This window comes from Triticum aestivum, chromosome 4B (genome assembly GCF_018294505.1).
Source record: "Triticum aestivum cultivar Chinese Spring chromosome 4B, IWGSC CS RefSeq v2.1, whole genome shotgun sequence".
Lineage (NCBI taxonomy): Eukaryota > Viridiplantae > Streptophyta > Magnoliopsida > Poales > Poaceae > Triticum > Triticum aestivum.
The window spans coordinates 216,246,671-216,273,921 of NC_057804.1; positions in this window are offsets into that span (position 1 = coordinate 216,246,671).

Consider the following 27,251-nt stretch of genomic DNA (forward strand, 5'->3'; position numbering starts at 1 on the left):
CGCGAGTCCCAAAGTGCCCGAAGATCTTGACGGAGAGGAGGCCACTCTCCATTAGTTTGAAATGGAGAGTGAGCCCCTTTGTCAAGCTGTGGATGCGAGCGAAAGTTTTCCACCCTCGGTTGAGATACATGACGTGAGGGGCGGGGAACTCGACATTGGCTCACGTGCCACTGTTCCCGCAACCACTCATATGTAGCCGCAACGCCTGCAGCAGATCCAGCTCCATCTCTTGCACAAATGGAGTCGGGAGGCGAAGACGACGGCATGGTGGCTGGCGCAGCCTGATGAAAAATTCATAAGGGTTGTCCCCGACATGGCCCTCCATCGGGGGAGGGGCCGCTGGCGGAGGGGAGGCCGATCTACCGCCCCGTCCTCCTCTCCCTCGAGCGCCACGACGGCCTCGACCTCACCCCTCCCCCTCCCTCTAGCGGTCGGCTCCGCCGCTACGAGCTCTTGGGGTGGAGCGATGCGTTGTCTAGCCGAGACCCTCGCCGCCACCGACAAAGCGTCGCCACGCCCCCTCGCCATAGCAGAAGAAAGGAGGAAGCAGGAATGGGGAGAGGCAGATGACGAAGGATTGAGAGGCGCCGTTGCTCCCGCTCCCCTCTTTATAAAGGGGCGGGGGCGAGGCTCGGCCGCCCCCTCTCGGCCAATCCGGCCCGTTGAAGTGACAGCAAGCGGGGTCGTCGACCGCCCTCCCCGCTCCATTGAAGCCGCTTGTGTCGGTGTTCTGGGAATGGGGGTCTCCAGACTTGCCTGCCTGCGGCCTGCGGCGTGGCTCAAGTGGGGGCCCAATGCAACCAAACTTCATCAGCTCAAGCTCAAGACCCTCGTGAGGGGCCAAGCCTCGCAGGGCGGACGACATGAAGATTCCTCAGGAGCAGCCTCCCCAGGCAGGCTCGCGAGGAGGCGGAGAGATCAAGGCAGGGTACCTCGCGAGGAGCCTGTGACGCAAGCCATGACGATCGAGACCAGGCGGACGCCGTCCTACACAGTGTCCTTGTTTCCCCTTCGGTGCAAGGGGGGCAAGCACAGGCCAAGGCATTAGGCAACGGTTATCGTTTCGGTGCAACAAGACCAAGACCAGCAGAGCGGCAGGATGGAGGTCATTGTGGAGCCCAGGACGGCGTCACCGTCAGAGCCCTTGGCAGCCAAAGACCAACTTTAGTCAGGATAAGTCTACCAGATGTTCCCCTTCAAAATGGCCAATTGTTGGCGCCCTTCCCGCTCATTATCTGGGAAGAGGCCCAGGGCCTCCCTCTATAAATAGGACTAGCCACCGCGAGGGAGACGGAGATGGAGCATCTATCTCAAGAAGACGCATAGACTAGAGAGGCGACTGAACTCACCCAAGCAGTTCATCGCACCAGCTCAAGAACAGCCCCTCGCGAGGCTGTTCTCCCTTTGTACTGTTCATCATCAGTCCCTGAGGCAATTCACCACACCACACACTAGAGTAGGGTATTACACCACAATGGTGGCCTGAACCAGTATAAATCTCGTGTCCCTTGTGTGTTCATCTTTCTTGCTTAGATCCTTGTGAGATTTTGACGCGTGAGCTAGTAGGGGAGAGATCTTCGTGCGCACCCCAGAGTTTGAACCTCCAGGGTCTGCCGGAACCCGAAATCCAATAGCGTGGGAACCGACCAATGCGCGCACACGACTTCCCGCATCCCGCGCGCCTGTCATTCGCTCTGCATCATGCATGCAGCAAACGTGGCACGAGGGATGGGCGCAGTGGGACGCGTGGAGCGAACGTTCCCGAGTGAGGGCAGTAAATGAGCAGCGGCCCTGCGGTCTCGAAGGGACACGCAAGCAGCCTCTTTACTGTCCACCACAAGATGACGCCAGCATGCTTCCATCACGCACACGCGCGACCCCCACGTCGCGCGTTCAACATGGGTCGTGGGGAAGCACAGTGGATGGAGTAGTTACCACGGTAAAATCCGCCCCGCCTGCCCGCACACCGTTCTGAGCCTGGCACAACAACGTGTCGCGCTTATGTATGGCCCAGGTCCGGGGGCTCCTGTCGGTGTACAAAAGTAGGGGCTCTTCTTTTGACCCCTTTACTTGTCCACGGGCAATCGGAGCCATGCGCCATGGCCGCACATGGCAGGGCAAAGGAGGGAAGCCGGAAGGAAGCCGAAGGCTCGAGACAAACAAGGCAACATGAAGGACCAAGGCCACAACGTGCAGATGGGCAAAGCAGGACTCCCTGGCAAGACCCTTGCCGGGGGCAACCTCAGCGGCCCCGGCAAGGCTCTTGTCGGGCAGCTCGCCCACACCGGCAGAGCGAGCCTCCCTTGAACCCACGGCCTCCAATGTCAACAACCACGTTGGACCAGGGCTCGGGAGGCACCTCCATGGTGGCATGCAGATCTTTGTGAAGACATAGAATGCTCAAGATCAGATGAGGATTGGAAGGCAACACTCCCTGTAAAGATCCTTACCGAAGAAACCCACAAGACGTCCGGCAAGATCCTTGCCAGGGACGCTAGCACGCCACGGCAAGACCCTTGCCGGGCCACCCGACAAGACCCTTACTAAAGGCGACAGCAGGGCCACTACCAGGCCCACACCAACCACATTCCCGCCGCCGTTCGCATGTAGCTGCCAGCCCAACCAGCTGGGCAGGCACCTGCGTGGCAACATGCAGCTTCCAGGCCAACTCGGCACACACCTGTGTGGCGGCATGCAGATCTTCATGGAGGCTCCACCACTTTGCCACCTCAGCTGCCTACCTGCCTACATGGCACCGGATGCATCGCTGGCCAGGGCGCGTGTCGAAGCGAGGAGGAGCGGCGACGGACGGAACGGGCCTCGCTCCCGTCCCCGATAAAGTGAAGGGACACCTAAGCCATGCATTAAATGCATCTTGTCCTGTAATACAAGTGATAAGCTTGCAATACTGTAGGCTCTTTCCACCTCCCGTGTGCCACTGTGGCAGCCCCTTTCGCCTATAAAAGGAGGCCCAAGGCATGCAGGGAAAGGATTCAGCTCTTTCAAACCACGCAGCATCCGTAGCTAGTTCGAGAGTTCAAGAACACTCAATACATACACCAAGTAGGACTAGGGTTTTACGCATCCTTGCGGCCCAAACCTGGGTAAACGATCTTTGTGCCAATTGCTAATCCTGCTCTTTTCACAACCCCGTGCCCCGCAACCGTAGTAGGGATTCTTGTGATCCCATAGGTGTCGTTTTCCACCGACACACCATCAGTCATTAAATATCTAGGGACTCCAAATATCGGAAAAATAACTTCTTTAAGCATCTTAATTGAAGTGTTATGATCAACACTACCAGTTGGAATAGCTTCTACCCACTTAGTAACGTAATCAACAACTAAAATATGTGCATACCCATTAGAGGAAGGAAAAGGTCCCATATAATCAAAGCCCCAAACATCAAATGGTTCAATAACAAGTGAATAATTCATAGGCATTTCCTGACGTCTACTAATGTTACCAATTCTCTGGCATTCATCACAGGACAATACAAACTTACGAGCATCTTTAAAGAGAGTAGGCCAATAAAAACCGGATTGCAATACCTTATGTGCAGTTCTATCTCTAGCGTGGTGTCCTCCGTAAGCCTTGGAGTGACACTTGCGTAGGATCTGTTCCTGTTCATGCTCAGGTACACAACTGTCTTAAATCATAGAAAATCCTTTTCTTTTGCTGGTATGTGAAATTAGGTGGTATAAATTTAGCAACAATGTAATTAGCATAATCAATACACCATGAAGTATTACGAGAATCATTTATGACAACTAATTGTTCATCAGGAAAGCTATCATCAATAGGCAGTGGGTCATCAAAAACATTTTCTAACCTAGACAAGTTGTCTACAACGGGGTTCTCAGCTCCCTTTCTATCAAAAATATCCAAATCAAATTCTTGTAATAAGAGGACCCATCTAATAAGTCTAGGTTTAGCATCTTTCTTTTCCATAAGATATTAAATAGCAACATGATGAGTGTGAACAGTTACTTTAGAATCAACAATATAAGATCTGAACTTATCACAAGCAAATACAACTGCTAAAAATTGCTTTTCAGTAGTAGCATAATTTCTCTAGGCATTGTCTAGAGTTTTACTAACATAATGGATAACATTTAATTTCTTATCAACTCTTTGTCCTAGAACAACACCAACAACATAATCACTAGCATGACACATAATTTCAAAGGGTAAATTCCAATTAGGTGGCTGAGCAATAGGTGCAGAAATCAAGGCTTTCTTAAGTATTTGAAACGCTTCTACACAATCATGATAAAAAACAAAAGGAATATATTTTTGCTAGAGATTAGTGAGAGGCCTAGAAATTTTAGAGAAGTCTTTAATAAACCTCCTATAGAAACCAGCATGACCAAGGAAACTTCTTATACCTTTGATATCTTTAGGACACGACATCTTTTCAATAGCATCCACTTTAGCTTTATCAGCTTCAATACCTCTTTCAGAAATTTTATGCCCCAAGACAATACCTTTATTAACTATAAAGTGGCACTTCTCCCAATTCAAGACAAGATTAGTTTCTTCACATCTCTGCAAAACTCGATCATGGTTGCTTAAGCAACCATCAAAAGAAGCTCCGTAAATGGAGAAATCATCCATGAAATCCTCAACAATCTTTTCACAGAAGTCAGAGAATATAGCAGTCATACATCTTTGAAAGGTAGCAGGTGCATTGCATAAACCAAAAGGCATACGTCTATAAGCAAAGGTACCAAAAGGACAAGTAAAAGTGGTCTTTTCCTGATCATCTTTTGACACGGGTATTTGAGAAAAAACAAAATAACCATCTAGAAAGCAAAATTGTGTATGTCTGGATAGTCTTTCTAGCATTTGATAAATAAAAGGTAGAGGGTAATGATCTTTTCCAGTAGCTTTATTTAATTTGCAGAAATCAATTACCATTCTATAACATGTAACAATTCTTTGCGGAATCAATTCATTCTTATCATTAGGAACAACACTAATACCTCCCTTCTTAGGGATACAGTGAACGGGACTTACCCACTGACTATCAGCAATAGGACAAATTATACCTGCCTCCAGAAGCTTTAGTATTTCGTTTCTTATCACTTCTTTCATCTTAGGATTTAACTGTCGTTGATGATCAGCAACTGGTTTAACATCTTTCTCCAATTTTATTTTGTGCTGACATAGAGTGGGACTAATGCCCTTAAATCATCAAGAGTGTATCCAATAGCGACACGGTGCTTCTTCAGAGTTCTCGATAATTTGTTTTCTTCATGCTCTGAAAGGTTAGCACTAATAATACTAGGATGTATCTTCTTTTCATCAAGATAAGCATATTTCAAAGTATTAGGTAATTGTGTAAGCTCAAACACGGGATCTCCCTTGGGTGGAGGAGGATCCCCAAGGATTTCAACATGCAAGTTGTGTTTCAAAATAGGTCCCTGAATAAAGAATATTTCATCTATTTCCCTTCTTTCACTCATAAACATATCATTTTCATGGTCTAGCAAATATTGTTCTAAAGGATCAGTAGGAGGCACGTCAATAGAAGCAAGGCCAATAATTTCATCCTTACTAGGGAATTCTTTATCATGGGGTTGTCTATGGAATTTGGAAAATTAAAATCATGAGACATATCCCCTAAACCAAAAGTAACAATATCCTTTTCGAAGTCTATCTTAGCATTAACAATATTCAAGAAGGTCTACCAAATATAATGGGACAAAAGCCATCTTGCGGGGAAGCAAGAACAAGAAAATCAGCAGGGTATTTTATTTTCCCACACAAGACTTCAACATCTCTAACAATCCCAACTGGTGAAATAGTGTCTCTATTGGCAAGCTTAATAGTAACATCAATATCTCCTATCTCAGCAGGTGCAGTATCATTCATAATTTCTTATATAAGGTATAAGGTATTGCACTCACACTAGCGCCCACATCACATAAACCATGATAACAATGATCTCCTATTTTAACAGAAATAACAGGCATGCCAGCAACAAGTCTATGTTTATCTTTAGTATCGGTTTTAGCAATCCTAGTAGCTTCACCACAGAAATAAATAACATGCCCATCAATATTATTGACCAAGAGATCTTTAACCATAGCCATACTAGGTTCCACTTTATTTGTTTAGGAGGTGTAGGTGTTCTAGTATAACTCTTACGAACCACAGTTGAAGCTTTAGCATGATCCTTTATTCTATCAGGAAAAGGTTGTTTCTCAATATAAGCAGTTGGAACAGTAGGATCAATTTTATAAGTAATAGTTTATTCTTCAACTTTAATAGGTTATATTACTTTCACTTCAATCGGGGGATGATATTTAAACCACTTCTCCTTAGGGAGATCGACATGAGTAGCAATCGATTCACAGAAAGAGGCTACTATCTCAGAGTCAAGTCCATATTTAGTGCTAAATTCACGAAAATATCGGTATCCATAAAAGATTTAACACAATTAAACTTAGGATTTATACCTGACTCCTTACCTTCGTCAAGTTCCCAATATTTTGAGTTGCATTTAATTCGTTCCAATAAACCCCATTTGAATCCAATAGTCTTCATCATAAAAGAACCAGTACAAGAAGCATCGAGCCTGGAGCGATCATTATGAGAAAGCCGAGCATAAATTTTTTTCAATAATAATTTCTCTTGAAAGCTCATAATTGGGGCATGAATATAACATTGGCTAAAGCCTCCCCCAAGCTTGAGCGATACTTTCTCCTTCACGAGGACAAAAATTATATATATAATTCCGATCACGATGAACCAGATGAATAGGATAAAACTTCTGATGAAATTCCAATTTCAATCGGTTGTAGTTCCATGATCCAATATCATCACATAGCCTATACCATGACGGTGCCTTTCCCTTCAAAGATAAAGGGAAGGCCTTCTTCTTGACAACATCTTCAGCCAAACCTGCAAGCTTAAGTAATCCACAAACTTCATCCACATAGATTAGGTGCATATCAGGATGTAATGTTCCATCTCCTGTATAAGGATTAGCTAGCAGTTTGTATGTCATACCAGAAGGAATTTCAAAATAAATATTTTCAGTAGGTCAAGTAGGTTTAGGAGCAACTCTTTGCTCTTCCGGTCGAGGTGAACATACCCCGAACAAGCCCCTCAAAGGATTATTTTCCATAGTAACAAGTGACGGTAAACTTGAGCACACTATATAAATGTTTCCTTACAAAATTCCACTTACCAAGAGCGCTTCACTCCCCGACAACGGCACCAGAAAAGAGTCTTGATGACCCACAAGTGTAGGGGATCCATAGTAGTCCTTTCGACAAGTAAGAGTGTCGAACCCAATGAGGAGCAAAAGGAAATGACAAGCGGTTTTCGCAAGGTATTCTCTGCAAGCACTAAAATTATAGGTAATAGATAGTTGTGTGATAAGATAATTCGTAATGGGTAACAATTAACAAAAGTAAAAAGGTGCAGCAAGGTGGCCCAATCCTTTTTGTAGAAAAGGACAAGCCTGGACGAACTCTTATATAGAGCAAAGTGCTCCCGAGGACACATGGGAATTAGTGTCAAGCTAGTTTTCATCATGCCCATATGATCCGCGTTCGTTACTTTGATAATTTGATATGTGGATGGAGCGGTGCTTGGGTGTTGTCCTTCCTTGGACAAGCCTCCCACTTATGATGAACCCGTCTCACAAGCATCCGCAACTATGAAAGGATAATTAAGGTAAAGCTAACAATGGCATGAAACATATGGATCCAAATCAGCCCCTTACGAAGCAACGCATAAACTAGGGTTTAAGCTTTAAGCTTCTGTCACTCTAGCAACCCATCATCTACTTATTACTTCCCAATAACTTCCCCTAGGCCCAAATCATGGTGATGTTTCATGTAGTTGACGTTCACATAACACCACTAGAGGAGAGACAACATACATCTCATCAAAATATTGAACGGATAACAAATTCACATGATTACTTATAACTAAACTTCTCCCATGTCCTTAGGAACAAACATAACTTCTGACAAAGCATATTCAGGTTCATAATCAGAGGAGTATTAATTATCATTAAGGATCTGAACATATGATCTTCCACCGAACAAACCAACTAGCATCAACTAAAAGGAGTAATCAACACTACTAGCAACCCACAGGTACCAATATGAGGTTTTGAGACAAAGATCGGATACAAGAGATGAACTAGGGTTTGAGAGGAGATGGTGCTAGTGAAGAAGTTGATGGAGGTTGACCCCTTCTCGATGAGAGGAACCATGGTGATGATGATGGCGGTGATTTCCCCCTCCCGGTGGGATGTTTCCCTGTTAGAACAGCTCTGCCGGAGCCCTAGATTGGTCCTGCCCAGGTTTCGTCTCAAGACTATGGCGCTTCGTCCCGAAAGATTCTCTCCTATTTTTTTCCATGGTAAAAGACACCATATAGCAGAAGATGGGCATCGGGGGCCTGCCAGGGGGCCCACAAGATAGGGGGGCACACCCAGGGGGGTAGGGCACGCCCTACACCCTTGTGGCTGGCTAGTGGCCCCCTGTGGTGCTTTCTTCACCCAATATTTTTTATTCATTCCAAAACTAATCTATGTGAAGTTTCTAGACTTTTTGAGTTGTGAAGAATAGGTCTCTAATTTTGCCCCTTTTCCAGTCCAGAATTCCAGCTGTCGGCATCCTCCCTCTTCATGTAAACCTTATAAAATAAGAGAGAAAAGGCATAAGTATTGTGATATAATGTGTAATAACAACCCTAATGCAATAAATATCAATATAAAAGCATGATGTAAAATGGACGTATCAGGTACTCTTCTCCAATATTATGTCAGCATTCTAAAAGAAGAAACAAGCAAACATATAATAGGTTTAGCATGCAGTATATGAAACTCATTTTGGTGAACCAGTTCAGTAGTAAGTGGACAAGATTAAACTAACAAGTCTTCTATTGCGAAGCAGTGCATAATAAAAGCATCATACAAACATATATCTATGTGTTATGGCCACTGCGTTGCCTTGACAAATCAAAATAGAGACACAGTTCAAATCGTATCTATTCAGGACAAAGCGGCATTGAAAGAATATAAGCGTGGGAAACTACATAGCACCACAAGATTTCAGATGGGTACCGTGGGTATACATGTACAACTGAAAATACTATTGGCTCTATTTTGATGCTAGTAATGTGCATGAAATGAGAAGACAACTGTATACACAATTGAAATTGGAATTGAAATCAACATAGAGCAATTTAGAAGAGCAAACTAGTTAAAGAAACATGTCTAAGCATACCTGTTGTGACATTCGAGTTTTGACTAGATACGTAAATTTAAAAATTAGTTGGTATGAGTAAATACAGTGATATAAGAGCAAAGCATAATGAACCATAGCTATGGAATCTTACATGAGGACAGTTGTTCTTTAGGTTTAAGCACTTATTCTACAAGAACTTAGTGCAGTAAGATGCATGCATGTAGTACTTCAAAATGAAATATGATCTCATAGACCCTACCAGATTCTTGGGTCTGTACTAGTAAAGAACGAGGCGTTCCCAGTCATCATCCCGTAAATGTGTCTGTGGAGAAAGTAAGGGAATTTGATGTGTTTCCTTGCCAATGAAGTATGTTTTCTTCATGTAATCTTGATACTGCCGCAAAGCATTCTTGAAGATAGCACAACTATTAGCACAGGTTACCTTGTCACACCCTGCAATTTGTAACATGTCATTTGCATTAATAAATCATGAAAAATTTGGACCAGCAAAAAACTTTTGCACTTTATTTGGCTTTTTATTGAAATTGAATTTCTGTGTGTGATTTCAAGTGCTCATGAAAGCCATATTCTAGGTCCACCTTCTATACTTCATTTACTTGCTGCAAACTTTTGTCCCAATGATCATGCCATGTGTATAGTACAATATATAATTTTCTTACAAAAATAATTTGGCCAAATAGCATTTTCTAAATTTAGTTTTCCAAAAACGCCTAAATTGAGGTTTGCACTACAAGTACTTGATTTGGGGTATGGAAAATCTTTCAAAGAGTATGTTTGACTCCTATAAGGTATAGGACTCCCAAAAACCACAAAAATATAATTTTAAAAGTTATGTTTCTTTTTTATTTAGGGGATTTTTTTAGGCCAGAAATGGTCTTTAATAGGTTAAAATTACTTTTAATGCTTTAAAAATATTTGTGAAAATTTAGGGAAACTCAGTGGACATATATTGTCCATATATAAGGGTTTCAACACATGGTCATGTTCAAAATATTGGTCAAACCCCTCAAAAACCCTTTCTGGATATTTCAAGCTTTTAAAATATTTACAGAGGAAATATTCTCTAAAAATTCCAAGAAAATTCTAGCAAGTCACACATGCATAATGTGATGATCTTGCAAGGTTTCATCCCAATTTAAATTGTTTTGGTTTACAAAAATGCCCCAAAACCCTCTCTGTCCAGAATCAAATTTGAACAACTTTACATTGTCAACTTTCTCCTTTTGCTCTCAACCTTTGTGGGCATGTTCTAAACCCTAAGTGATTACACTACACCAAGTGGTGCATCAAGGAGAATAGTTTTGCATGTCTAGATCTTGGAGAACTCTTTTCTGTTGATTTCTAGGGTTTACTAAAGTTGCATTGGCAACTTTGACCAAATGGACTCAATCTTGGCGGAACCACTTATTTTATCATGCCATTTGACCCTGTCAAGCCTTATGACAAGAGGAGTTCATCTTCTTGCCCAAATCAATAACAAACACCTTCTGCCATTGTTCTAAAAACACCACTTTGACCACTTCCACTAATCTCCATGAGTTCTACTTTTTACCACAGCTCCTCCTAGAGCTCTTCTACCTCTAGTAGCTATCCCCTGGCTTTTGCTCAATGATTGATGGGTGAAACACCTCTTCTACCTCTCTGGACAGCTCTTGCACCCCTCTTCCTCACCTCCCTCCTCATTCCAGTGGCCACCCAAGGCATCCAAGGATTTCCCCACATTCTTTACTCCTCCCTAAAGCTACCAGACATGCTTGGCCATGCCCACCTTGCAAAAAATATGGCCATGCCAGCCATACATGCGATCTAGAGCGTGCTATAGTATGCTCCCGCACTGTAGCCGCCGCTGCCAACCACCTCTGGCCACCTCGGGCCTCCCCAGCGTGCCCGACAATGCGCCTCGGCATCCGCAGCACACTTCGCCCTAGTCCCCCTCTTCCTTCTCCCTCCTACTGCCTCCCTCACATGCGCGCCAAGTCTGCCTGAGAGCTCCAATGAGCATGCTCACACGCGCGGTACTCTGGCACTCTCCCGCTCCCTCTCTTCCTTCCCCTAGTCACGGACCACCTCCACAAACGCCCCGGACACGCTCATTTGAGCCCCCGTGACCCACAACGACGACAACAGCCTCGCCGGTGCACTAGTCCACGGTGAACCACGGTGTCGTGGAATTATCACGTCAGATGTCCTTGTGAGAGGACCTAATCGTGGAGCCATCGCAATGGGTTAGCTTGAAGGGGTTAAACCGGACAAGGGACACGGGAGTTATACTAGTTCGGCCCCTTCGATGAAGGTAAAAGCCTACGTCTAGTGGTGATGGGATTGATTGGGTTTCGATGATCAGGGAGCGAAATATGCTTGCCTGAGTCTCGAGTTGTTGTCTGTTGTCCTTGAACCGCCGCCGGGTCGCCCCTTTATATACACAGGTTGATGCCCGGCCGGTTCCCAAAGCCCCGAGGCCGACTCATACAAAGTGTCCGGCTCGGTCTCTTCTTTCCTAACTTATATTACAACTTTGCATAGTCACGGCGGTTTACCACTATCGGCCCTAATCCGCCTTTGGGCTTCGGGCTTCTAGGCTTCCTTTAGTAAAGCGCCATCTTCCGGATCTTCATGGGCTTCAACATAGTCAAGGGTGAACCGGACCCTCCTGGCCGGTTTATACTCAGTAGCTATATCCTCCACATTAGGCCCCAGATTGATTTGAATTTGTTCATGTCAATCCTCAATTTTTCAAATATCCCTTATAGGCCGCTTCTTGTATCTTCGTAAACCGCCAGATTGTCTTCTCCTGAAACTTTGTAAACCGCCGTGACGTCATCCTCGGAACGCAGCAACGATCCATCAAGACATCATATCTATAAACAATAATTTAAAAAGATTCCCTCTACTTAATGGTTATCCCGAAAATCGAGGCGACATGCGCACTTATTCTGGCGTTTCAGGCTCCTTGATTCCCGCGCCTGCCGTTTTACCCTCTCCTCTATAAATAAGGCCCGAGGGCCCTTCTCTTTTTTCCCCTTGTGCCTTCTTCTTCCTCACGGCGCCCAAACTTTGGAGCTCTGCCACCGTCCGCGACCTTCAAGATCTACATCAACAAAGGCCGCTGCATCAACCTGAAACGGACCAGACTTTCATTATCCTTCTTCCGCAGTAGATCTGCAGTGGTAAACTTCCTTTCTCCTCCATCTTTTAGATCTGTTTCTAGGGTTCCCGAGTTCTTCCGCACAGTTCTCCATCCTTCTGTGATCTTCCAGCTGCCGCAATAATTTTTGACCCCGTAGTAGTGTAAATCTGATGCGGTAGGTACTCCGCGTCCGTTTTTAATGCTAGCAGATCGTTCTTTTACATCTGTAGAGTGCATGGTCTTCCTGCTCTATTTAGCACCTTTTAGAGCTTCACAGATAAAAACTGTTTTACGGATGTTTGCTAGATCCAAATAAATTTGTCCATTGTGCGAAACTTGTTTCTATCAATACGTAGCAGAAATTTCGAATTCTGGCCATTCTGCCTACAGGCGGTTTAACCCCTTAATAGTCAATCCGCCATATAGCATTAGCCCTCTCTTAAACCGCCAACTGAACTTGCACAATATTCTTCTCCAGTTTAACACTGAATTAGACACCTTAAACCGGCACTTTTATTTTCAGTTTCTCTTTCCGGAATGTCGAAGCAATTTTCTGCTTGCAATTGGGTTCCATCCCAGATTACAGAGACACAGATCAATGGTTATGTCACCACTGGTGCCTTAGCCTCAAAGAGGGCTCTCCACGGGCAAGTTCCGGAATCGGAATGTCCACCTGAACCTCAAGAAGGAGAGGTGATTGTTTTTATGCAACACTTAGACCGGGGATTCAGTCCGCCCGGATAAATTTTTTTCCGGGATGTCCTCGCAAGCTTCCAACTCCATCCGCAAGATATTGGTCCGAACTCTGTGTCAAATATATGCAACTTTCAAATATTCTGCGAAGTCTATCTTCAAGAAGAGCCAACCATGGAGTTATTCCAGGATTTCTTTCATCTGAACCGCCGCACAGAATTCTCAGATGGCCCCAACACAGAGCTTGGTGGCGTGTCAATTCAAAAAAGGAAAGAAATTGATTTCCCTCATGCCAAACATCATAGCCATCCTAGAGATTGGAACCAGACCTGGTTTTACTGCCGAAACACAGCTCCTGATGGAGAAAATCCCTTGCCGGGCTACCGCCCTCATCGGCTTAGCAATGGCCATCCACTGCCTCCATGTTTAACCGCCGCAGAATGGAAGAATTTTGCTCCTCAACTGGCCAAACTCCAGGCTCTGATGGCCAACGGTTTAACTGGCATTGAACTTGTCCGCTGCTGGGTTTCTTGTGGCATTCTGCCTTTGAGCCGCCGCCTCGGATTGATGCATGAGTATACCGGCAATGTAAAAGACCCTCAACGATATCATGAAGTAGTAATGACCGACCTTGAAATCATCCTATCATAAAAATATGAAATTATATATACCGGTAATATAAGATCCCTGGTTAGTTGGCTGGCCAACTTGAATTGCGATAAGGGTGAAAAAACCCAAATCGGAATTATTTGTATCTCCGTCATTTTCTGATGTCGTAGATTAAGTCATACCGGGTGATGATTCACACCAGATGATCCGGTCTATTGACAGGAAGTCAACGCCAAGCCGGGTTAAGAAACTCTAGTTTAAAATGAAGGTCTGTCAACGTGTAGTTGCAAACCAAGCCGGTTTAAGGAATACTGGGCGAAGAAGATGACTGATCAAGCCAAGAAAAAAAATCGGTTTAACATAAAATGCAGCCAAAACTCAAATGAAAACCGTGTAGTCGAGGCTTTTTGGGGGCTGCCAGGCCCAAATGCGAGGCTTTTTGTGGGCTGCCAGGCCACTGAGTTGAACCATTTAACAAAGCGTTTTAAGATGGATCTCCAACTAACCAATCACCGTTTTAACTTTGACAAGTGCAAGGTCTCAAGGAGAGTAACTGTCAAACGTTCGGAGGGCCGTGCCAGGATGACCTGGATAGGAGTATCTTACTTGATGAAGGCAGGTTAACCCATGGTTTTAGGTAAATGTACCAGGCTTCCAAGTCGTGTGTCGATACCCAACTACATGGGTCCATTCAGACTTCTTGGTATTGGACCAAGGAGCCCCCAAGTAACGTGATGAGTTGTGCTCATTAGGTGCCTATGTTTGAGTTGTGCATGGCATCGAAACTCTCTTTGACCCTTTGGGTGTGAAGCTCCCAAGCTTTGTGGCGTGATAGCCGGTTTAACGGGTAGTACTCTGCTCTGTCAGCTGAAACCCCCATGTAGCTCAAAGAATATTTGAGAAAAAACAGCAGAGGCCCCGCTTTAAAGCAAGGATGCTGATTTATTTATTGATGATAATATATATATTGTCAAAATATGTACATAAAAAAGAGCCTGTGGCTCAAGTGTAGTAAGGCCGGAGAAGAGCTATGTTCCAGGGCCGCCGGGTCTCCTCCTCAGATTTGCGTGAGTCATCTCGAACATCAATGAGGTAGTATGATCCGTTGTGCAGATTTTTGCTGACCACAAAGGGTCCTTCCCAAGCCGGGGATAATTTGTGTATGCCGGTCTGATCCTGGATAAGCCGGAGCACCAAGTCACCTTCTTGAAAGGCTCTTGTCCTAACCCGGTGGCTGTGATAACACCGCAGGTCTTGTTGATAAACCGCCGAGCGTGCCAAAGCCATATCCCGCTTCTCATCTAGCAAATCCAGTGCCTCTTGGCGGGCTTGCTCGTTGTCCGCTTTAACGTAATTAGCAACCCGGGGCGAATCATGATGTATATCACTTGGGAGAACTGCCTCTGCCTCGTAGACCATAAAGAAAGGCGTGTATCCTATTGATCGATTGGGGGTGGTGTTGATGCTCCACAACACAGAAGGTAATTCTTCCACCCAACAACCCGGCGTCCGCTTCAAGGGAATCATGAGCCGGGGTTTAAGACCCTTTAAGATTTCTTGATTAGCTCGCTCTGCTTGACCGTTGGATTGAGGGTGCGCCACATATGCTAGGTCAAGCCGGATGTGCTCTCTCTGACAGAAATCCTCAATCTCACCTTTGGAGAGGTTAGTACCATTATCCATGATAATGCTGTGTGGGTAGCCAAAACGGAAAATAATCTTTTTGAGAAATTGAAACGCCGTAGCTGCATCACAGTTGCTAACAGGCTCCGGTTCAACCCACTTGGTGAATTTATCAACTGCCACCAACAGGTGGGTCTTCTTGTCCCGGGAACATTTAAAGGGTCCCACCATTTCAAGCCCCCAAGTAGCAAAAGGCCAAGTGATGGGAATCATCCGTAGCTCCTGAGCCGGAACATGAGCTCTGCGTGAAATTTTTTGACAAGCATCACATCGCTTTACCAGATCCTCTGCATCAGCATGAGCTGTCAACCAGTAAAACCCGTGACGAAAAGCTTTTGCATCCAGGGACTTTCAACCGGCATGATGACCACAATCCCCTTCATGAATTTCCCGGAGGATCGCTTGGCCTTCTTCCGGAGAAACACAACGCTGAAATATGCCTGAAATGCTACAGCGGTGTAACTCGCCATTGTGAATAACCATGGACTTAGAGCGCCGGACTATCTGTCGGGCCAGGACTTGATCATTTTGTAACTCACCCCGGCTCATATATGCCAGATATGGAACCGTCCAATCCGGCACGACGTGTAAAGCAGCCACCAGCTGCGCCTCTGGATCAGGAACAGCCAGATCCTCTTTTGTTGGCAATTTAACAGACGGGTTATGCAAGATATCTAAAAAGGTGATAGGAGGTACCGGTTTATGCTGAGATCCAAGTCGGCTCAAAGCGTCTGCCGCTTCGTTTTTGCGCCGATCAATATGCTCAACCTGGTAACCTTTGAAGTGACCCGCCACAATATCTACCTCACGCCTGTAAGCCGCCATGAGTGGATCCTTAGAATCCCAAGTACCAGAAACTTGCTGAGCCACCAGATCAGAATCTCCGAAACAACGAACTCGAGTAAAGTTCATCTCTTTAGCCACACGGAGACCATGAAGTAGAGCTTCATACTCAGCTGCATTGTTCGTACAAGGAAACATCAAGCGGAGGACATAGCAAATTTTATCACCTCGGGGGGAAGTAAGGACAACTCCAGCGCCCGAGCCTTCCAACTGCCTTGATCCATCGAAATGAATATTCCAGTACGTATTATCCGGCTTCTCTTCCGGTGCTTGTAACTCGGTCCAGTCATTGATAAAGTCCACAAGAGCCTGAGACTTGATGGTTGTGCGAGGCACATATTTCAAACCATGTGGACCAAGCTCAATTGCCCACTTTGCAACCCGGCCAGTTGCTTCTCTTTTTTGGACGATATCGCCCAAGGGAGCAGAACTAACCACTGTGATGGGGTGACCTTGAAAATATTGCTTGAGTTTTCGACTGGCCATAAAAACCCCATACACCAACTTCTGCCAATGCGGATAGCGTTGCTTTGACTTGATTAGAACTTCACTGATGTAGTATACCGGCCGTTGAACCGGATATTCCTTCCCAGCCTCTTTACGCTCTACAACAATAGCCACACTGACCGCTCGGGCATTAGCAGCCAAATATAATAGTAAAGGCTCATGGTCAACTGGGGCTGCAAGAACTGGCGGTTCAACCAACTGTCGTTTTAACTCCTCAAAGGCCGCATTGGCCGCTTCACTCCAGACGAAATGATCCATCTTCTTCAGCATCTGGTACAAGGGGATGGCCTTCTCACCCAGACGACTGATAAACCGGCTGAGGGCTGCAATCCGGCCTGCGAGACGCTGAACATCATTGATACATGTCGGTTTAGCCAAGGATGTGATTGCCTTGATCTTTTCCGGATTAGCCTCGATGCCCCTGTTAGACACAAGAAAACCGAGCAGCTTGCCTGCCGGAACACCAAAAACACACTTATCCGGGTTAAGCATCATCTTATAAACCCGGAGGTTGTCAAATGTCTCCTTGAGATCAGCTATCAATGTCTCCTTTTCCCTGGACTTCACCACAATGTCATCCACGTAGGCATGAACATTACGCCCAATCTGCGTGTGAAGACAATTTTGCACACAACACTAATAAGTTGCCTGAGAACTCTTGAGCCCAAAGGGCATAGAAACATAGCAGAAGGCTCCAAAGGGAGTGATGAAAGCTATCTTCTCCTGGTCCTTAACTGCCATTTTAATCTGATGGTACCCTGAATAAGCATCCAAAAAACTCAGGCGCTCACAACCCGCCGTTGCATCAATGATCTGATCAATACGCGGGAGAATAAAAGGATCGGCCGGGCAAGCCTTATTTAAGTCCATGTAGTCCACACACCTACACCAAGTCCCGTTTTTCTTAAGAACCAACACCGGATTAGCCAACCATTCGGGATGAAATACTTCAATGATAAACCCAGCAGCCAACAGCCAGGCTACCTCCTCCCCAATTGCCTTGCGTCTCTCTTCATTAAAGCGACGAAGAAATTGCTTGACCGGTTTAAACTTCGGATCGATATTAAGAGTGTGCTCAGTGAGTTCCCTCGGTGCATCGTGCATGTCAGAAGGCTTCCATGCAAAAATGTCCCGGTTCTCACGGATGAACTCGATGAGCGCGCTTTCCTATTTTGGATCCAGATTGGTGCTGATGCTGAACTGCTTGGACAAATCGCCGGGTACAAAGTCAACAAGCTTTGTCTCGTCAGCCAATTTGAAATGTAGGGTTGGGTCATGCTTAGTGGTGGGCTTCTTCAGAGGGGTCATATCTGCCGGATCAACATTCTCCTTGTAAAACTTTAACTCCTCTGTGGCACAAACCGACTCAGCATAAGCCGCATCACTCTCTTCGCAATCCAAAGCAATTTTCCGACTTCCATGAACCATGATGGTTCCTTTGTGACCCGACATCTTGAGCTTCAAGTAAATATAACAAGGTCTGGCCCTGAATTTTGCATAAGCCGGTCGCCCAAACAGTGCGTGATACGGGCTCTGGATTCTCACCACCTCAAAAGTCAATGTCTCAGACCGGGAATCATGCTCATCCCCAAACACAACTTCCAAGGCAATCTTGCCCACTGGATATGCCAACTTTCCTGGTACCACACCATGGAAAACAGTATTGGACGGTTTAAGATTCTTATCTGTCAACCCCATTCGGCAGAATGTCTCATAATACAGAATATTAATACTGCTTCCTCCATCCATGAGTACTTTGGTGAACTTGTAACCTCCCACCTAAGGTGCCACCACCAGAGCTAGCTGACCCGGATTGTCAACCCGGGGCGGATGATCATCCCTACTCCACACGATAGGCTGTTCCGACCACCACAGATAGCGTGGAACTGCCGGTTCAACCGCATTGACTGCCCTCTTATGCAGCTTCAGATCACGCTTGCACAGACTAGTGGTGAATACATGATATTGTCCACCATTCAGCTGTTCGGGTGACTTTGGTAACCCGACTGCTGCTGATTCCCTTGACTACTCTGTTGGTTATTACCACCTTGGTTGTTCTGGTTACTATGATTATTCTGAAACCCAGAGCTTGAACCGCCGCCACCATGAAAACCTGGACCTGAACCGCCCGACTGGCCCTGATCATACCGAAAGAGGTCAGAATTTTTGAACTCCTTCATGATGTTGCAATCTTTCTAGAGATGTGTTGCAGGGACTTCTTTGGTTCCATGCTTTGGACAGGGCTGATTCAACAAGCGCTCCAGATTCATCATCCCACCACGCTGGGGCGGTTTACCCCTACGATGCTGCACATTAGCATTAGCCACAAAATCTGAATCCGCTTTACGCTTACCATTATTCCCATGGCCTCCCTAGTTGTGCTGCTGTCCCTTTGCACCACCATTCCTCTTTTCCTTCTCCAGTTTCTCATTATCAGAATCGGGATCCTTGGTATTATCAGAATCGGCGTATTTTACCAAGGCTGCCATGAGGGTTCCCAGGTCGTTGCAGTGGCGCTTGAGCCGTCCCAACTTCTCCTTCAGTGACTTAAACCGGCAATTACGCTCCAGCGTGATAATCTCTTGGCCAGCGTTAATTCGGTCGGACGAGTGCAAAACTTCTGAGACCCGGCGCACCCAATGAGTTGTGGACTCGTTCTCACCCTGAACACAAGCATCCAGATCTATAATGGACATGGGCTGTTTGCACGTATCTTTAAAATTGGCTATAAACTGGGCCTTCAATTGATCCCGTGACTCGATGGAATTAGCTGGCAGATTTTTCAACCACGTGCGGGCTGGTCCTTCCAACATCATTGTGAAGTACTTTGCACAAGCTGCTTCATCCACATCCAGCATCTCCATTGCCATCTCATAAGTCTCGACCCACGCCTCGGGTGGCTGATCTGCCGTATAGTTAGGCACCTTGCACGGTCCCTTGAAATCCTTGGGCAGACGCACGTTACGCAGAGCTGAAATAAGGCACGGTACTCCCGAGGAGCTAAAAGCAAGCCCAGTGCCTCTGTCAACCGACAGTGTTGGCTGAACCAAGGTGGGTTGATAACGATCCAAAGCGCCATCCCTTTGAGCCCTGCCATGGTCCACTACCTCCTGAGCATTGCGACGCCGCGCGCTGCTAGACACCTCTGGTTCATCCATCCGCCTGCTATAACTTGGGCTCGGACGGGGGGTTGAATGGATCCTGTCCCGGGTATATGAATAAGCCTGTTGCTGCACTACGGCGGTTTGAAGAAGATCTCTCACCCGCCGTGTCTCAACTGCCTCTATTGAATCTCCTTCCATTGGAATGGCTGCCAAGCGTGAAGCCACAGCAATCATGTTATCTAGGGGGCTCGAAAAGTGACCCGGTGGTGTAGGCACATACTGTGGCGGGTTAACTGTCCGTCGGGGTAGCTCCGTTGCCTGTGGCTGATCCGGGGCGATCCTCGGCGCTTTGGCTCGGTCTGCGGCTTCCAGATTTCTCGGCCCAGCGCCTGGGGTCTAAAAGAGATTTAACCCTTCGTAAACTGGTGGCAGGCGCCACCGATACTTCCTTCGTAACACCTCCTCTGACGCGGTCCGGTCCAGCATGAGCCGGTAATTCTGTGCTTGTATCTGTTGTGCTTGAGCATTCAAAGCGGCCTGTTCCTCAGCCATCCTATTATCCTCAGCCACCAGGTCCGCCTTAGCCTGCGTAATCTGCTCCTTCAGCCTCGCAACTTCCGCATTGTGCTGATCCTGCATATCCGGGGTGACTGTCGCGGTTAACAAGGTCGCCCAAGCTTCCATTAAACCGGAGAGAACCTGCGCCGGCCGGCGTGCCAAGGTACCTGCCGCGGCCGCTGATCGGTAGTCATTGCTGCGGTCGATGAAGGCTATAACACAGGCTGCATGCCGGCCATGTAAATAGCAACCCGGCTCGGCGCTTCAGGGAGGTCCGGAATACTGTTGCCATCGGAATATCCCTCGGGCATACCGTCAGGAATCTGGTACAAGGACTCGGTTTCACCAGTGGATGACTCGCCGTCGGAATATACCGCCGTGTCGCCCTCAGACACTGGTTCAGATCCGATCCCATGGACACATCCTATGAACACACGCTTTACGATGGGCGTAACCCGGGCTGGACTCGCACGCTGAGCCGTCTCGACGAGGTCGGTGTAGATGTCCGGCTTAGGGCCTGGTTCGCCGATCTTGCTAATGAAGACATGAATTCCACCGAAGGGGACCCGGTACCCGTACTCGACTGAGCCGGCCTCGGGGCCCCATCCTTTGTTGTCAATGTAAAGCTTGCCGCAACGACTTTTGGTCATCCGGCCGATCACGTACCCCTTAAGCCCTTCAGAGCAGCCCTTCAAGAACTCGACACCATCGTGCGATAGCCCCACGGTGGGCGCCAACTGTCGTGGAATTATCACGTCAGATGTCTTTGTGAGAGGACTTAGTCGTGGAGCCATCGCAACGGGTTAGCTTGAAGGGGTTAAATCGGACAAGGGACACGGGAGTTATACTAGTTCGGCCCCTTCGATGAAGGTAAAAGCCTACGTCTAGTTGTGATGGGATTGATTGGGTTTCGATGATCAGGGAGCGAAATACGCTTGCCTGAGTCTCGAGTTGTTGTCTGTTGTCCTTGAACCGCCGCCGGGTCACCCCTTTATATACACAGGTTAACGCCCGGCCGGTTCCCAGAGCCCCGAGGCCGACTCATACAAAGTGTCCGGCTCGGTCTCTTCTTTCCTAACTTATATTACAAGTTTGCATAGTCACGGCGGTTTACCACTATGGGCCCTAATCCGCCTTTGGGCTTCGGGCTTCTAGGCTTCTTTTAGTAAAGCGCCATCTTCTGGATCTTCATGGGCTTCAACATAGTCAAGGGTGAACCGGACCCTCCTGGCCGGTTTATACTCAGTAGCTATATCCTCCACACACGGGCATGCTATTTATAGGCCTCCCCGTGCCATTCTCTCCTCACCCCTCGCTCCCTGCACAACCCAATCCACCCCCTGCTCCCCCAGTTCGACTCCAGGAGCACCCGAGCTCGAGATCGAGATCGAGCTCCGCCGCTTCGGCTCGCCGGAGTTCGCGAGGTACAGGCCTTCCCCGCTCCTCCTCTGCCCCGATCTGAAACCGCCTCCTCCCATTGACCATTTCCCCTCACTCCCCCGCCTTGTTTGCAGCCGGAGTCGACCGGAACGACTATCGCTCGATGGTCCTACGTCGTGCCTTCTTGTCACCCGCGAACCAGGAAACTCCGGCGATGTCCACCACCACCACCCGAACGGCGACTCCATGCTGAGTCCAACCATGCCGTCAGCTCAACTCGCCGTGCCCTGCATCGCCGCCGGTGAGCATGCCGGCCCTCTGGTCATGACGTCAGAGATGACAGGCGGGCTCCGCCTGTCATCCTCACCTCTCTCTCCCCCCCTCTCTCCCACTAGCAGCTGGGCCCCGCCCGTCAGGTTTAAAAACCTGGCGCGCGTGCTGGCTCACCTAGGCCTCTTTTCCCTCTGGGCCTGCTGCACTAAGGCCGTTCTGGCTAGTTACACTGTGTCCCTTTTCTTTTTATTTTTCTGTCAGTCTTTCAAATACTCCATAGGATAAAATAATTATCCATCAAATAATCCCACCTATTTATTTCTTGCAATGATTAGATCCCGTATTTGACGAAGTTGCTGAAGAAGAAGAAGAAGGAGAAGGATTTGAAGACCTTGAAGACCAAGTCAATCAAGGCAAGCAGCCCTTTGACCATGACACCCCTCTTGTTCATCGGTACCCTTTTCCGATTGCATGATGATGAAATATGACAGGGGTAAACTTGTTGTGAACCACCACTTAATGCATACCCCTACTCATGACTTTACCTTGTTCATGAATGCAATGTCAAAAGACTAGTTGATGCATAATGATGCATGTGTACCATGAACTCTTCGTGGTTACATTCTTTCAAAAACCCCATCGGGTGCCCCTAATGCCCTTAGGAGATGTTGAACTAAGGTCACCACTTGAGGAAGAAGTGGTGTACCGAAGAGAGCTTTTGGTGTGTGTGTAAAATGATGGATTAGATTTATGTGTGATTACCGTGCCGACCGAACATCTGCAACCACGCTACCCCTTATGGGACGGGGCATTATTGATTACTTAGGCTGATACTAGCATGGTACCCACATTACTAGCGAACGGGGTGACTTGAGGTCACTCTCGGGACGGGGTCATGCTTGGATGGGCGGCTATGACTGTTTTCACAGGGCACCGGACACACCGTTTGTCCCATGTGTATGCATGATAATGTAATAAGGGTAGAGTTCCACGATATTTTGCTTATACACGAGGGTCGTGTATCAACGAGTGGACCCTATGTTAGTGTCGTCTAGGGAAAGGTAATGATCGGGTGCTTCCCCCAAGTACTTGAGGTACTGCGGAATCGTGGATGACACGAAAGCGTCCCAGATCTTGTGAGTAAAGTGCGCACCTCTGTAGAGTGTCAAACTATTCGGATAGCCATGTCCACAGTCATGGATAGTTGGGTGGTGCTACTTAAACTATGTCTAGAAATTTTACAATCTCAGTGCATGTGTGTGTGGAAGAGAACTATTTGTGTCAAGGTGGTGACTTGACATGTTGAATGAAATGGCATTGATTCAAACTCTATTTATGATGATATCTGTAACCTGTTCTCAAGGTTACCCATGTTCATTGATGCATGTCTCACAAGTTGATAGGACATCTCAACTAGCTTGAAGCTTGGTTGCTTATTTGTTGTACAAGAATTGTTACTTTGAACCAAATCATGGGTTGCTTGCGAGTACATTCAAAGTACTCATTGGCTTGCCACTGGTTATTTAATTGGCCAGGCATGGAAGAGCAGGAGTTCGAGGAAGAGTTCTTTGGTGATGAACATGTGAACTAGGACGCTTCCCACTCAGAATGCCTTCAAGGTTAAGGCAGATGGCATGGGTTCTACTTATAGACGAAGATTTCCGCTGCTTATGTTCCATTTGATGTTTAGCCCTTAAGGCTTTATCATTGTAAGACTTGACCATAATGGTCATAATTTGTGTAAGACGGTATGTATGGATGTAATACTATTGTTATTGAACTTCTGTGTGTTCATTGAGCACTAATCTTTGGGATCACTATACACGTGCATTCGGTGATCTCGACTTATCTGTCGGGGTCCCCACAGAGCTGGTATCAGAGCCATCCCGACTGTAGGAAGCCTTAGTTAGCATGGATGTTAGTTAGCTTGAGACCATTTTCATAAACCATCTCAACTTCTCTTCTTCCCTGAAGCTTACCCAACCCGAGATATATTTCCCTTATTAACCTCTCCTATTCAACCTTTGTAGATGGTTGCCGTACCCGAAGACTTCCTGACCACCGGATTCCCTGTGCTTCTCGAGGATAGCCTCCGGAAGTGCCAGTTTCACCGAGCCCCCATTTTCACCACCATGAGCATTGGATTAATGAAACCAAGTTAGAATACCATGTGGAAGTCATTGTGAAGGCTAATGATCCCCCCAACAAGTTGGTTCTTTGAGGGGCCACAGATGGCAACACCGGTCCTCGTAGTCGAGACTGCAACACTCAAGGCACTAACACGTCTCCAAGACCTTCTTCCAGAGATGGCAAATGAGTTGGCAACCCGCTTCTTGCCTTATCAGAAGGAGGGTGAAGATGAGAGCAGTGCACCAGCTCCACCACTCGAGGAAGGACTTCCACTCCAATGCCTAACCTACTTCAGCCTTTGTGCCGACAGCTTGGCACAACACTTGGCCTCTAAGTTAATAGAGCTCTGAAAGGAACTCCACGAGAACTATCACGTCAGATGTCCTTGTGAGAGGACTTAGTCGTGGAGCCATCGCAACGGGTTAGCTTGAAGGGGTTAAACCAGACAAGGGACACGGGAGTTATACTAGTTCCGCCCCTTCGATGAAGGTAAAAGCCTACGTCTAGTTGTGATGGGATTGATTGGGTTTCGATGATCAGGGAGCGAAATACGCTTGCCTGAGTCTCGAGTTGTTGTCTGTTGTCCTTGAACCGCCGCCGGGTCGCCCCTTTATATACACAGGTTGACGCCCGGCCGGTTCCCAGAGCCCCGAGGCCGACTCATACAAAGTGTCCGGCTCGATCTCTTCTTTCCTAACTTATATTACAACTTTGCATAGTCACGGCGGTTTACCACTATGGGCCCTAATCCGCCTTTGGGCTTTGGGCTTCTAGGCTTCCTTTAGTAAAGCGCCATCTTCCAGATCTTCATGGGCTTCAACATAGTCAAGGGTGAACCAGACCCTCCTGGCCGGTTTATACTCAGTAGCTATATCCTCCACATTAGGCCCCATATTGATTTGAATTTGTTCATGTCAATCCTCAATTTTTCAAATATCCCTTACAGGCCTCTTCTTGTATCTTCGTAAACCGCCAGATTGTCTTCTCCTGAAACTTTGTAAACCGCCGTGACATCATCCTCGGAACGAAACAATGGTCCATCAAGACATCATATCTGTAAACAATAATTTAAAAAGATTCCCTCTACTTAATGGTTATCCCAAAAATCGAGGCGACAGGCGCACTTATTCTGGCGTTTCAGGCTCCTTGATTCCCGCGCCTGCCGTTTTGCCCTCTCCTCTATAAATAAGGCCCAAGGGCCCTTCTCTTTTTCCCCTTGTGCCTTCTTCTTCCTCATGGCGCCCAAACTCTGGAGCTCTGCCGCCGTCCGCCACCTTCGAGATCTACATCAACAAAGGCTGTTGCATCAACCTGAAACGGACCAGACTTTCATTATCCTTCTTCCGCAGTAGATTTGCAGTGGTAAACTTCCTTTCTCCTCCGTCTTTTAGATCTGTTTCTAGGGTTCCCGAGTTCTTCCGCACAGTTCTTCATCCTTTTGTGATCTTCCACCTGCCGCGATAACTTTTGACCCCGTAATAGTGTAAATGTGATGCGGTAGGTACTCCACGTCCATTTTTAATGCTAGCAGATCGTTCTTTTACCTCTATAGAGTGCATGGTCTTCCCTGCTCTATTTAGCACCTTTTAGAGCTTCACAGATAAAAACTGTTTTACGGATGTTTGCTAGATCCAAATAAATTTGTCCATTGTGCGAAACTTGTTTCTGTCAATACTTAGCAGAAATGTCGAATTCTGGCCATTCTACCTACAGGCGGTTTAACCCCTTAATAGTCAATCCGCCATATAGCATTAGCCCTCTCTTAAACCGCCAACTGAACTTGCACAATATTCTTCTCCGGTTTAACACTAAATTAGACACCTTAAACCGGCACTTTTATTTTCAGTTTCTCTTTCCGGAATGTCGAAGCAACTTTCTGCTTGCAATTGGGTTCCATCCCGGATTACAGAGACACAGATCAATGGTTATGTCACCACTGGTGCCTTAGCCTCAAAGAGGGCTCTCCACGGGCAAGTTCCGAAATCGGAATGTCCACCTGAACCTCAAGAAGGAGAGGTGATTGTTTTTATGCAACACTTAGACCGGGGATTCAGTCCGCCCCGGATCAAAAAATTTCCGGGATCTCCTCGCAAGCTTCCAACTCCATCCGCAAGATATTGGTCCGAACTCCGTGTCAAATATATGCAACTTTCAAGTATTCTGCGAAGTCTATCTTCAAGAAGAGCCAACCGTGGAGTTATTTCGGGATTCCTTTCATCTAACCCGCCACACAGAATTCTCAGATGGCCCCAACACAGAGCTTGGTGGCGTATCAATTCAAAAAAGGAAAGAAGTTGATTTCCCTCATGCCAAACATCATAGCCATCCTAAAGATTGGAACCAGACCTGGTTTTACTGCCGAAACATAGCTCCTGATGGAGAAAATCCCTTGCCGGGCTACCGCCCTCATCGGCTTAGCAATGGCCATCCACTGCCTCCATGTTTAACCGCCGCAGAATGGAAGAATTTTGCTCCTCAACTCGCCAAACTCCGGGCTCTGATGGCCAACGGTTTAACTAGCATTGATCTTGTCCGCTGCTGGGTTTCTTGTGGCATTCTGCCTTTGAGCCGCCGCCTCGGATTGATGCATGAGTATACCGGCAATGTAAAAGACCCTCAACGATATCATGAAGTAGTAATGACCGACCTTGAAATCATCCTATCATAAAAATATGAAATTATATATACCGGTAATATAAGATCCCAGGTTAGTTGGTTGGCCTACTTGATTTGCGATAAGGGTGAAAAAACCCAAATCTGAATTATTTGTATCTCCATCATTTTCTGATGTCGTAGATTAAGTCATACCGGGTGATGATTCACGCCGGATGATCCGGGCTGTTGACAGGAAGTCAACGCCAAGCCGGGTTAAGAAACTCCGGTTTAAAATGAAGGTCTGTCAACGTGTAGTTGCAAACCAAGCCGATTTAAGGAATACTGGGCAAAGAAGATGACTGATCAAGCCAAGAAAAAAATCGGTTTAACATAAAATGCAGCCAAAACTCAAATGAAAACCGTGTAGTCGAGGCTTTTTGGGGGCTGCCAGGCCCAAATGCGAGGCTTTTTGTGGGCTGCCAGGCCACTGAGTTGAACCATTTAACAAAGCCT